Raw genomic sequence first — 12,114 nt, forward strand, 5'->3', positions numbered from 1 at the left:
AGTCTGGGGTCCCTCAGCTTCGGTCCAGCACAGACTGGGGTCCCTCAGCTTCGGTCCAGTCCAGTCTGGGGCCCCTCAGCTCCAGTCCAACCTGGTGTCCCTCAGCTCCAGTGCAGTCCAGACTGGGGTCCCTCAGCTTCGGTCCAGCACAGTCTGGTGTCCCTCAGCTTCGGCCCAGCACAGACTGGGGTCCCTCAGCTTCGGTCCAGCACAGTCTGGTGTCCCTAAGCTTCGGCCCAGCACAGACTGGGGTCCCTCAGCTTCGGTCCAGCACAGTCTGGTGTCCCTCAGCTTCGGCCCAGCACAGACTGGGGTCCCTCAGCTTCGGTCCAGCACAGTCTGGGGTCCCTCAGCTTCAGTCCAGACTGGGGTCCCTCAGCTTCGGTCCAGCACAGTCTGGGGTCCCTCAGCTCCAGTCCAGTCCAGTCTGGTGTCTCTCAGCTCCAGTCCAGTCCAGTATGGGGCCCCTCAGCTCCAGTCCAGTCCAGTCTGGTGTCTCTCAGCTCCGGTGCAGTCCAGTATGGTGTCTCTCAGCTCCAGTCCAGTCCAGTCTGGTGTCCCTAGGCTCCAGTCCAGTCCAGTCTGGTGTCCCTCAGCTCCTGTCCAGTCCAGTCTGGGGCCCCTCAGCTTCAGTGCAGTCCAGTCTGGCGTCCCTCAGCTCCAGTCCAGTCCAGTCAAGTCCAGTCCAGATCTTAGCTGGCACAGAACCAGGAAAGGAACCTGGAAAGAATATTGTTATTGCAGGTGTGAGGGACACAGACACAGACGTCACCATGACATCAAACAGCAAGAGGAAACTCCTCCTTGAATCACAGACACGACCGGGCGGCGCCCCCCTGTCTGCTCACCTGCACCTCCTCTTCCTCTTCTTGTCCTTCCCGGCAGCCTGCTCCTCCTCTCCCTCGCTCTTCCTCTCCTGACCCACGGTCTCCGCCGCCTCCATCGGCTCGTCCTGATCATCTGTCTCCACCGACACGCAGTTCAGGGAGTTTAAAAAGACGCACCAGCGATTCTGCAGCAGAGACAGGAGAGTCACGTTAAGAGTCGGACTGGACACTCCAGGACATGAACACTGCACTGAGAGAGAGAGAGGGGTTCATACAGACACATGACTGGACACTCCAGTACATGAACACTGCACTGAGAGAGAGAGGGGTTCATACAGACACACTGACTGGACACTGGACAGGAGTAAAGAGAGGATCAGAGCATTACCCACCTTCTTTTTCTTCTGTCTCACAGGAGGTGGTGATTGGACCTCCTCCAGCTGGAGTCCGAGGAGGGAGAGAGGGGGCAGGAGAGGGACAGCACAGGGAGAGAAAGAGAGAGACAGGTGAGTCAAGTGTCCCAAGAGTACAGAGACTCTGCTGAAATCACACTCTCAGTGAGTGACACCGACACTAACCAGCCTCAGGACAGCACTGCTAGAGCACCACAACCCAGACTCAACCACATCACAGCACAGATCAAACAGCAATATCTCACACACTGGGACACACACACACAAACACAACATAAACTGGAATGCTACAGAACCTTAAACAGACAATACACACTAGCTGAATATTTGACCAAAATAAAAAATAACAAACAGAAACAGACCCTGACGAAGTACAGGCTCAGTGACCACAACCTGGCCATAGAAACTGGGCGACACAGGCAGACCTGGCTGCCCAGAGAGGACAGGCTGTGCTCCCACTGCCAGCGGGGAGAAATAGAGACAGAGGTGCACTTCCTACTGCACTGTGACAGATACTGGGATTAGAGAAACATTCTTCCCAAAATTAAGAAATCTAATCCCAGAATTCCCACACCTGCCACAATCACAACGGGTCCCAATCCTACTGGGAGAGGGAGGAGGGAACTCAGTTGATCTGGCAGCCCAGTATGTGATCTCCTGTCACAGCCTGAGGAACAGTGAGTCTGTCTCCCAATAATGCTCCAGCCGCCTACAGTATATGTCAATATTTTATAATATGTCTTTGTTGTAAATGTCTGTAACATGTCTGCTTTACGCAGAGAGTGGCGGGGGTTGGATGTCAAGGCCTGACAATACCGCATTACGCAGAGAGTGGAGGGGTGGGATGTCAGGGCCTGACGACACTGCTTTATGCAGAGAATGGAGGGGTGGGTGTCAGGGCCATACGACACTTCTTTATTCAGAGAGTGGAGGGGGTGGGATGTCAGGGCTAGATGACACTGCTTTACACAGAGAATGGAGAGGTGGGTGTCAAGGCTATACGACAGTGCTTTACACAGAGAGTGGTGGGGGTGGGATGTCAGGGCCATATGACACTGCTTTACACAGAGAGTGGCGGGGCTAGGATGTCAGGGCCATATGACACTGCTTTACACAGAGAGTGGTGGGGGTGGGATGTCAGGGCTTGACGACAGTGCTTTCGGCAGAGAGTGGTGGGGGTGTGATGTCAGGGCCATACGACACTGCTTTATGCAGAGAGTGGAGGGGTGGGATGTCAGGGCCTGACGATACTACTTTACACAGTTAGTGGTGGGGGTGGGATGTCAGGGCCATACGACACTTCTTTACGCAGAGAGTGGCAGGGGTGGGATGTCAGGGCCTGACGATACTACTTTACACAGAGAGTGGTGGGGGTGTGATGTCAGGGCCATATGACACTGCTTTACACAGAGAGTGGCGGGGCTGGGATATCAGGGCCTGACAACACAGCTTAACGCAGAGTGTGGAGGGGTGGGTGTCAGGGTTATACGGCAGTGCTTTACGCAGAGAGTGGTGGGGGTGTGATGTCAGGGCCATACGACAGTGCTTTACACAGAGAGTGGCGGGGGAGGGATGTCAGGGCTTGACAACACTGCTTTATGTAGAGAGTGGAGGGGAGGGTTTCAGGGCCATAAGACACTGCTTTATGCAGAGAGTGGAGGGATTGGTGTCAGGGCCATATGACACTGCTTTACACAGAGAGTGGCGGGGGTGGGATATCAGGGCCTGACAACACAGCTTAACGCAGAGTGTGGAGGGGTGGGTGTCAGGGTTATACGGCAGTGCTTTACGCAGAGAGTGGTGGGGGTGTGATGTCAGGGCCATACGACAGTGCTTTACACAGAGAGTGGCGGGGGAGGGATGTCAGGGCTTGACAACACTGCTTTATGTAGAGAGTGGAGGGGAGGGTTTCAGGGCCATAAGACACTGCTTTATGCAGAGAGTGGAGGGATTGGTGTCAGGGCCATATGACACTACTTTACACAGAGAGTGGCGGGAGTGGGATGTCAGGCCCTGACGATACTACTTTACGTAGACAGTGGCGGGGGTGGGATGTCAGGGCCTTACGACACTGCTTTATTCAAAGAGTGGAGGGGTGGGTGTCAGGGCTATACGACAGTGCTTTCCGCAGAGAGTGGTGGGGGTGTGATGTCAGGGCCATACGACACTTCTTTACGCAGGGAGTGGCAGGGGTGGGATGTCAGGGCCTGACGATACTTATTTACGCAGAGAGTGGCAGGGGTGGGATGTCAGGGCCTGAAAATACTGCTTTTCGCAGAGAGCGGAGGAGGTGGGATACGACCTCTCAGTGGGGCCAGCAGGGGGCACTCACCCCGCGGTCTGTGTGGGTCTTAATGCCCCAGTGTAGTGACGGGGGACACGATCTGGCCCACCAGCGACGAGCAGGTTACCAGATCTAGACAAAGGGGGCAACTCTTAGTCGTATGAGCTTAGTCACACATCGCAGCGATTAAAAAAACAAAACAAACATATTATGTCTGTTACTAACGACTTTTTTTTCCTACATTGAAAGTCTCTTTCCCTGGTGATTTTCTAGCGTGACTGGGGCTCTTCATTTCTCCTCGGTGTCTCATCGCGGGAGGATTTGAAACAGACCACAGAAGGTGGTCACACACTATATTATTATTGAGAGACAGGCTCACTGTACCTCAGGCTGGGACAGTAGATCACACTGTATTATTATTCTTAATATTATTGAGAGTCTGGCTCACTGTTCCCCAGGCTGGGACAGGAGATCCCACACTGTATTATTATTATTGAGAGACAGGCTTACTCTCTGTTCCTCAAGCTGAGACAGGACATCACATACTGTATTATTATTGATTGACAGGCTCACTGTTCCTCAGGCTGGGACAGGAGATCACACACTGTATTATTATTATTGAGAGACAAGCTCACTGTCTGTTCCTCAGGCTGGGACAGAGGATCACACACTGTATTATAATTATTGAGAGAGAGGCTCACTGTCTGTTCATCAGACTGGGACAGGAGATCCCACACTGAATTATTATTATTGAGAGACAGGCTTACTCTCTGTTCCTCAGGCGGAGACAGGACATCACATACTGTATTATTATTGATTGACAGGCTTATTGTTCCTCAGGCTGGGACAGGAGATCAGACACTGTATTATTATTATAGTGAGACAGGCTCACTGTATATTCCCCAGGCTGGGACAGGAGGTCATACATTATATTATTATTATAGAGAGACAGGCTCACTGTATGTTCCACAAGCTGAGACAGGAATTCACACTGTAGTATTATTATTGAAAGACAGACTCACTGTCTTTTCCTCAGTCTGGGACAGTTGGTCACATACTGTATTATTATTATTGAGAGACAGGCTCACTGTTCCTCATGCTGGGACAGTAGATCACACTGTATTATTATTACTGAAAGTCTGGCTCACTGTTCCCCAGGCTGGGACAGGAGATCACATACTGTATTATTATTATTGAGAGACAGGCTTACTCTCTGTTCCACAGGCTGAGACAGGACATCACATATTGTATTATTATTATTGACAGATAGGCTGACTGTCTGTTCCTCAGAATGGGACAGGAGATCACACATTGTATTATTATTATTGAGAGACAGGCTCACTGTCTGTTCCTCAGGCTGGGACAGAGGATCACACACTGTATTATTGTTGAGAGACAGGCTCACTCTCTGTTCCTCAGGCTGGGACAGGAGATCACACATTGGCTTGTTATTGAGAGGCAGGCTCACTGTCTGTTCCTCAGGCTGGGACAGGAGATCACACGCTGTATTATTATTATTGAGAGACAGGCTCATTGTCTGTTTCTCAGGCTGGGACAGGAGATCACACACTGTATTATTATTATTGACAGATAGGCTGACTGTCTGTTCCTCAGAATGGGACAGGAGATCACACACTGTATTACTATTATTGACAGATAGGCTCACTGTGTCTTCGCTTGGGCTTGAACAGGAGATCACACACTGGATTATTATTATTGAGAGAGGCTCACAGTCTGCTCCTCAGGCTGGGACAGGAGTTCAAACTGTATTATTATTATTATTGAGAGACAAGCTCACTGTTCCTCAGGCTGGGACAGGAAATGACACACTGTATTATTATTATTGAGAGACAAGCTCACTGTCTGTTCCTCAGGCTGGGACAGGAGATCACAAACTGTATTATTATTATAGAGAGACCTGCTCTTTCCTGACTGTTCCTTAGGCTGGGACAGCAGATCATAATCTGCTTTATTATTATTGAGAGACTGGCTCACTCCTGTCTGTTCCTCAGGTCGGGAAAGGAGATCACACACTGTATTATTATTATTGACAGATAGGCTCACTGTGTCTTCGCTTGGGCTTGAACAGGAGATCACACACTGGATTATTATTATTGAGAGAGGCTCACAGTCTGCTCCTCAGGCTGGGACAGGAGTTCAAACTGTATTATTATTATTATTGAGAGACAAGCTCACTGTTCCTCAGGCTGGGACAGGAAATGACACACTGTATTATTATTATTGAGAGACAAGCTCACTGTCTGTTCCTCAGGCTGGGACAGGAGATCACAAACTGTATTATTATTATAGAGAGACCTGCTCTTTCCTGACTGTTCCTTAGGCTGGGACAGCAGATCATAATCTGCTTTATTATTATTGAGAGACTGGCTCACTCCTGTCTGTTCCTCAGGTCGGGAAAGGAGATCACACACTGTATTATTATTATTGAGAGACGGGCTCACTGTCTGTTCCTCTGACTGGGGCAGGAAATGACACACTGTATAATTAGTATTGAGAGACAGGCTCAGTGTTCCCCAGGCTGAGACAGGAGATCACACACTGTATTATTATTATTGAGTATCTGGTTCACTGTTCCCCAGGCTGGGACAGGAAATCACACACTGTATTATTATTATTGAGAGACAGGCTCACTGTCTGTTCCTCAGGCTGGGGCAGGATATCACACACTGTATTATTAGTATTGAGAGACAGCCTCAGTGTTCCCCAGGCTTGGACAGGAGATCACACACTGTATTATTATTATTGAGATACAGACTCACTGTCTGTTCCTCCTGCTGGGACTGGAGATCACACACTGTTCTATTATTACTGAGGGACATGCTCACTGTTTGTTCTTCAGACTGGGACAGGACATTCCACACTAGGTTATCATTATTGAGAGACAGGCTCGCTGTCTGTTCCTCAGGCTAGTACAGGAGATCACGCACTGTATTATTATTATTTAGATACAGGCTCACTGTGTGTTCCTCAGGCTGGGACAGTAGATCACACTGTATTATAATTATTGAGAGGCTGACTCACTGTTTCCCAGGCTGGGACAGGAGATCACACACTGTATTATTAGTATTATTAAGAGACAGGCTCGCTGTCTGCTCCACAGGCTGGGACAGGATATCACACACTGTTGTAGTGTTCTCTCACGAGGCACCAGTTCTGTAGGGGTTTGGGCATTTACTGGGACAATTATTTTTGTGGCAGTAAATCACAAAATTGATGGTCATTTTAATGGTCTTAGAATCCAACCATGCGACATAACTCAAACAACGCACACACAGGTACTAATACACGAGGATACATTTGTTAATATATAGAATATGCATGCAAACCTAACAGATCTTATCTTATGGGTTATCAGAATACAAAAGATATAAATTCATTCAGTTACAAAGAGTTACACATATCAAGAGGACATAAGTTCGGTATATCATTCATTTAGACCATTTCGTAATTGAACTTGTTTACAACTTCTACATGAGATACTCAAAACAAGTACATAACCCTTAGGAATTAAATTGATATCAACTGGTTGGGAGCAGTAATGCAATAAGGTTGAATACTCACTGCCGGTGGATCCCTTTTCTCACCGTTTCCGTAGTGCAGCGGTTATCACGTTCGCCTCACACGCGGAAAAATCCCCGGTTCGAAACCGGACGGGAACAGCCTCTTTTCGCACGCTCCTGTACTTCACAGAGGTCTTGAGCGACCGGTCATTTGTTCCCAATGTATTTCCGGTGCCTTCATGCACTCTTGTACCAAACGCACGTTCCTTCTGTACGCGGAGCCGATCATTTGCAATTGGGCTGTGCCGACAGACCAGGACGAGCTCTGTCGGCTCAAAAGCAGCGCAGGACCTGCAAGAACAACAGAAAGATTAACATCCAGCGGGGGCCTCTTAGTGAGCCCAAGATCTCATCAAGAATCGGCTCCAGCAACAGGGCTGGGCGCATTGTTCCATTCTCCGACCACTCTCGGTGTAAACAAGTCCCTCCTGGTCTCTGCTTGAAATGCACTTTCCTGCGTTTGGTGTAACTGGCTTCCCCTGCATGGGCGAATGTGAAGAAGATCCTTAGTAAGTCATTGAAGAAAACCGAGAAGAGGTCGGAGTGGCCTCTGTCGTTCATCAACGATCCAGTCAGGCAATACTCCTCTGCAAAGCGCCGTTCGTTCACATCGATTGGCTTTTTTTTGCCTTCATTCGTGCAAGTAGTAAAAGCAGACGCCCCTATTCTGCCGTGACCCGGATTCAAACCGGGGTTGTTGCGGCCACAACGCAAAGTACTGAGCACTATACGATCACGGCGAGATACCGAGACACACGTGACAGGGCGGAAAAGGCTGTGCTCTCTTCGTGTGACATAATTTGGAAAAGTCCTGACGTTGCATTTCAACTGAGCCCCAGTATACATCGACCCTTCGACACTCTGAGTGACACCTCTTGCGTGTTTTCTCATATTTATGTAGTTTGCTTGCATGATGCCCGGAACAGCTGGGTTGTTCGCTCCCATATGGTCTAGCGGTTAGGATTCCTGGTTTTCACCCAAGTGGCCTGGGTTCAACTCCCGGTAGGGGAACGTGTCAGTTTTGAATCCTGCTTTCCAAAAGATCAGCACCGTGTACGAAAGAGCCGCATTAAAACTACTCGAACGTGCAAAACGTGCGAGAAGAGGGGGCGCTTGTTTCCAGCCGAAACTTCTCGCGTGTGAGACGAGCTGATCATCGCTGCAGGAGGTGGGAGGGTTAATCTGGTAGACAGGGCTGACCTTCGGCAATAGGTTTTATACAAGATGATATTTGCACTTTCTGGAGAGGCGATTTTCTCCACTTCAGTAGCCCGATTTCGTCGATTGCGTGGAGAGGGCTGTAGAATGTGGCGCCGCCTTTCCTGCTCCGTCCATGACAGGCGTGCTGGTCTCTGGAGAGAGAGCACGGTCCATCAGCGCACTCCAATAAAGGCACTGGAAGCAGCTGAATCGCATTGACGAAGCTCAGCGCTGGGCCGCTGGGCACCTCTTACCACCGTTTCCGTAGTGTAGTGGTTATCACGTTCGCCTCACACGCGAAAGGTCCCCGGTTCGAAACTGGGCGGAAGCAGACTTCTTTTGTCGCCACGCACAAAAGGGGATTGGGGATTCGCCTAGCACTGTGATCGAACAGACCCACTCACCTCTTAGTGTGGTGGGATCTGCACAGTGCATGTCACAGCGCATCCTGCTTTCACTTCAATGCGCGTCCTGATGTACCCCGGTCTCCCGCGTGACAGGTGGGGACAGGTGACAGGTCCTATACTAACGAGGAAGACATCGCTCTCTCCGACCCCCGGCATCGTGTCCCGACCCACCGTGCTGGAAGCCGACGCGTGCTGTGATTCCTTTACGGAGCAGAAATGACAACCGAGGAGCCGAGAGATCATTTCAGCATTTCGCGTCTGAACGGAAAACACAAACGACCAACTCGGAATGACTTGCCTTTGACGCTTATCAAAGCGTTCTTTGTGCATCGAACAGACCCACTCACCTCTTAGTGTGGCGGGATCTGCACAGTGCATGTCGCAGCGCTTCCTGCTTTCACTTCAATGCGCGTCGTGATGTCGAGTCGTGTGCCGTGCGGAGGCTCTGAAAGCGCGAGCAATGAAAAGGTGCACGGCGCTGTGGAAAGAAACACAGAGAAGTGAAAGCAAAAGGAGGTAGAAAGCTCCTGACAGCTGCTTCCTCTTCCCCCCCTTGCATTTTTCCCGTCTTGTTGTGCTCGCTGACAACGGCATGAAGAGGAAAACGGAGAAACCGTTTTTTATTTGAACAACAAAAATAAATATTATACAAAAAAGAGCACATATGACGTATCAATAACATCGTCAGGGGCACGTGCTATAATCCAACTACACTTTCTGAAAATTCTACTGTCCAGACAAATGTACATGCTGATCTGCACTGAGCTGCTCATTTGAAATCCATAAGGCAACACAGACGCGCTCCTATACCAAGAGCCAAACCTGGACCGCCTGGGTAAAAAAACAGGAAACCTAAGCACTTATCCATAGTGACAGCTTTTGAAAAGGAGCTCTAATATTCACAAATACGAAGACAAGGTTTAAAATACTCCATAGGTTTAAAATTCAGGAATATGAATGGTCAATTGTTTACAATTGGAGCTTTTATGTTTCGTATGATTTAGTGACTTTTTTTACAACATGTAGAAAAAAACAGCACACCTAAATGACAAAGCCTTAGAACTACAGAGAAAAACAAATTGCGTTTAAAGTAAGTTTAAAGGCTCGAGATAACAGTGCAATATAAACGCAAATGTTTGTCGTCTTTGTGGCGCTTACTTTTTGTTGCTTTATCGAATTTCATGCAGTTTATTTCTGACATAAGACATAACAAGCTCGTGTATTTATGAAAAAAAGCAGGGCAACAATTTTCATCGACCTTGAAATTGAAATTGTTAAAAAGTAAGTTAAATGCACATATAGTAAATATATTTTCTCATATAATGGTGTGTTTTTTGTCTAAAAATCGTTCATGAATGGTTTAACAGACACTTTGCATGATTAAAAAAATATATTTATGAATCTTAACGTTTTATACAATAACGTTTTATTGTGAACATGGGCCCTGTTTATCGATATCACCAGTACAGTTCTGGATTTTATTCTGCCTTCCTACGCACATATGAATTTTCTTTCACTCAACAGCTCGCATGTGTGGTACTGTAACTTATTAGCGCCAGGGAGAAAAAGAACGTTGTTGGCTTTTAAATGATGAACCATTTGCGTTTATACAAAATGACAATGCGTTGTCGCAGACATTTGGACATACTCTGTTTAAACACCTGTTGTTTTCTCTAATATTGGCTCCTGTGCTTCGGACCATTTGTGAGAGGAGAAGACACTGAAAAAGTCGTGAGAAAGTGGATTTTACACCTGTGCCAGTGCTGTAGTGGTATCATACAGACGCCCATACAAATCCATCACAAGCTGGAAGCTCTGGAAGGCAACATAAAAGATTGCTCTGTCCGTTGGTGGATGAGGTATGCTCGTTTTTTTCAATGTAAAATGTAATGTACAAAGATCAAATTTGATTCAAAATCCACGAGAGGAAGGGAAGATATCACTTAAAAAAATAAGAACTGAATATTTGGATCCGGGACCTCATACTTATCAAATTATTAAAATAATAGTTATTAAAATATCAGATTGTGTTTCTGCAACATTTCGTGCACAGGACGCCGTATTTAACAATAAAAAAACAGTCACAACGAGGGCTTTACACGCAGTCCGGGGTATTTTCCCCTTTTATATTTTTGCCACTTTATATCGAACCTGTTACACTCCCAAAAGTGCAGAGTAGCTTGTAAATAAAAATGTACAATTCACCGCTGGTATAAACAGATGTGGGCCTTGTTTGCCTTTGTAAGCATTTGTTTAAAAAATAAGTTCACAATACGTTAAAAACACAAAAAACACAAATTTAATCATATAACGATACAAACTCAATACCAAATCATTATGCCAATTAAGTACCTATCCTTTGAAAACAGAGAACACCTTTATATCTACAAAAAAAACGTGACATTTGTGTATACTTTTGAATTACAATGCAGGCAGAGTAGTCCTCTGAATTCAAAGATCAGATTTTGGCCAAAACAAGACAATCAGACTGGAGTTGAATTCGGAACAAGAGCCTCTGCTTCGTGGTTTATTGAGCTTTTGATCAACGTCTGAGTTAAAAAAAAATTGCTATTTCAACTCTTTGATTGAAGTACACAAGAAACACATTCCTCCAAGCCAGAGTCAAACCAGCAACCTAAGGATTCTTCATTATTGCCACTACAGTCCTCTGCTCTATCAACTGAGCTATCTGTTTCTGGCACATACTGCCCAATGTTGTGCAATGTTTTGGGTGATTTAAATCACAGTTCGACATCAAGTTTTTAACTCGTTTCCTTAGTCTTGTTTACCTTGAATTTAAGCCACGAATCAGGTTTCTACAGTATGAGCTTCCGGAGATATTACAAAATGTTTGATGGGGCATCAATCATTCCAGGCGGATATTGACACCTTTTTTTCTCGAGGGATCATATTAAACATTTCATTAGGATCGAGAGGAGGATCGCCATGAGACACAAAACAGTTTCTTTCTGTCTTTCTTAGAAAGTAGCATTTGTGCTACATTAATAATATTTTCGTGGAAATATAGAAGTTGTAATTTTTAAAACTTATATTTGAATCAAAATGTGGTTTTGAGTTAAATATTAGCGTGTTCATGGAATTAGTTTGTGTTTGTCATTACTATATATATATAGCCATGTTACCAGAATTTGAAGCTGAAGTTTAATACTTGTGTTTTTTATGATGATTAGCCATTTGTTTATTACAATATTGTATAAAATGCATAATTTGAACTATATATTTTTCAGGGGTGAATAATTGTATATTCTCAGAATAAATTTCTAGACCAAATCATTGGCTTGATTTACTAGTTTCTACACCTATGAGACCTATCTTTGATGTATAATAGACCTTTAACTATATAGGTATAATAGTCCTCTAAATGTTTCCGTATAATAAAAC

At 46.4% G+C, this 12,114-nt stretch overlaps 1 long non-coding RNA gene across 1 annotated transcript; it reads right to left on the reverse strand.

Moving 5' to 3' along the window:
• Positions 1–661: 661 nt before the first annotated feature.
• On the reverse strand, positions 662–7,374 carry LOC148669223 (uncharacterized). Its single transcript, XR_015937056.1, has 3 exons — positions 7,107–7,374; positions 1,220–1,267; positions 662–1,012 (listed from the first exon to the last, which is right to left on the reverse strand). It is a non-coding gene; the product is annotated as an uncharacterized LOC148669223 (long non-coding RNA).
• Positions 7,375–12,114: the final 4,740 nt, after the last annotated feature.

This window comes from Lepisosteus platostomus, chromosome 5 (genome assembly GCF_059453375.1).
Source record: "Lepisosteus platostomus isolate fLepPlt1 chromosome 5, fLepPlt1.hap1, whole genome shotgun sequence".
Taxonomy (NCBI): domain Eukaryota; kingdom Metazoa; phylum Chordata; class Actinopteri; order Semionotiformes; family Lepisosteidae; genus Lepisosteus; species Lepisosteus platostomus.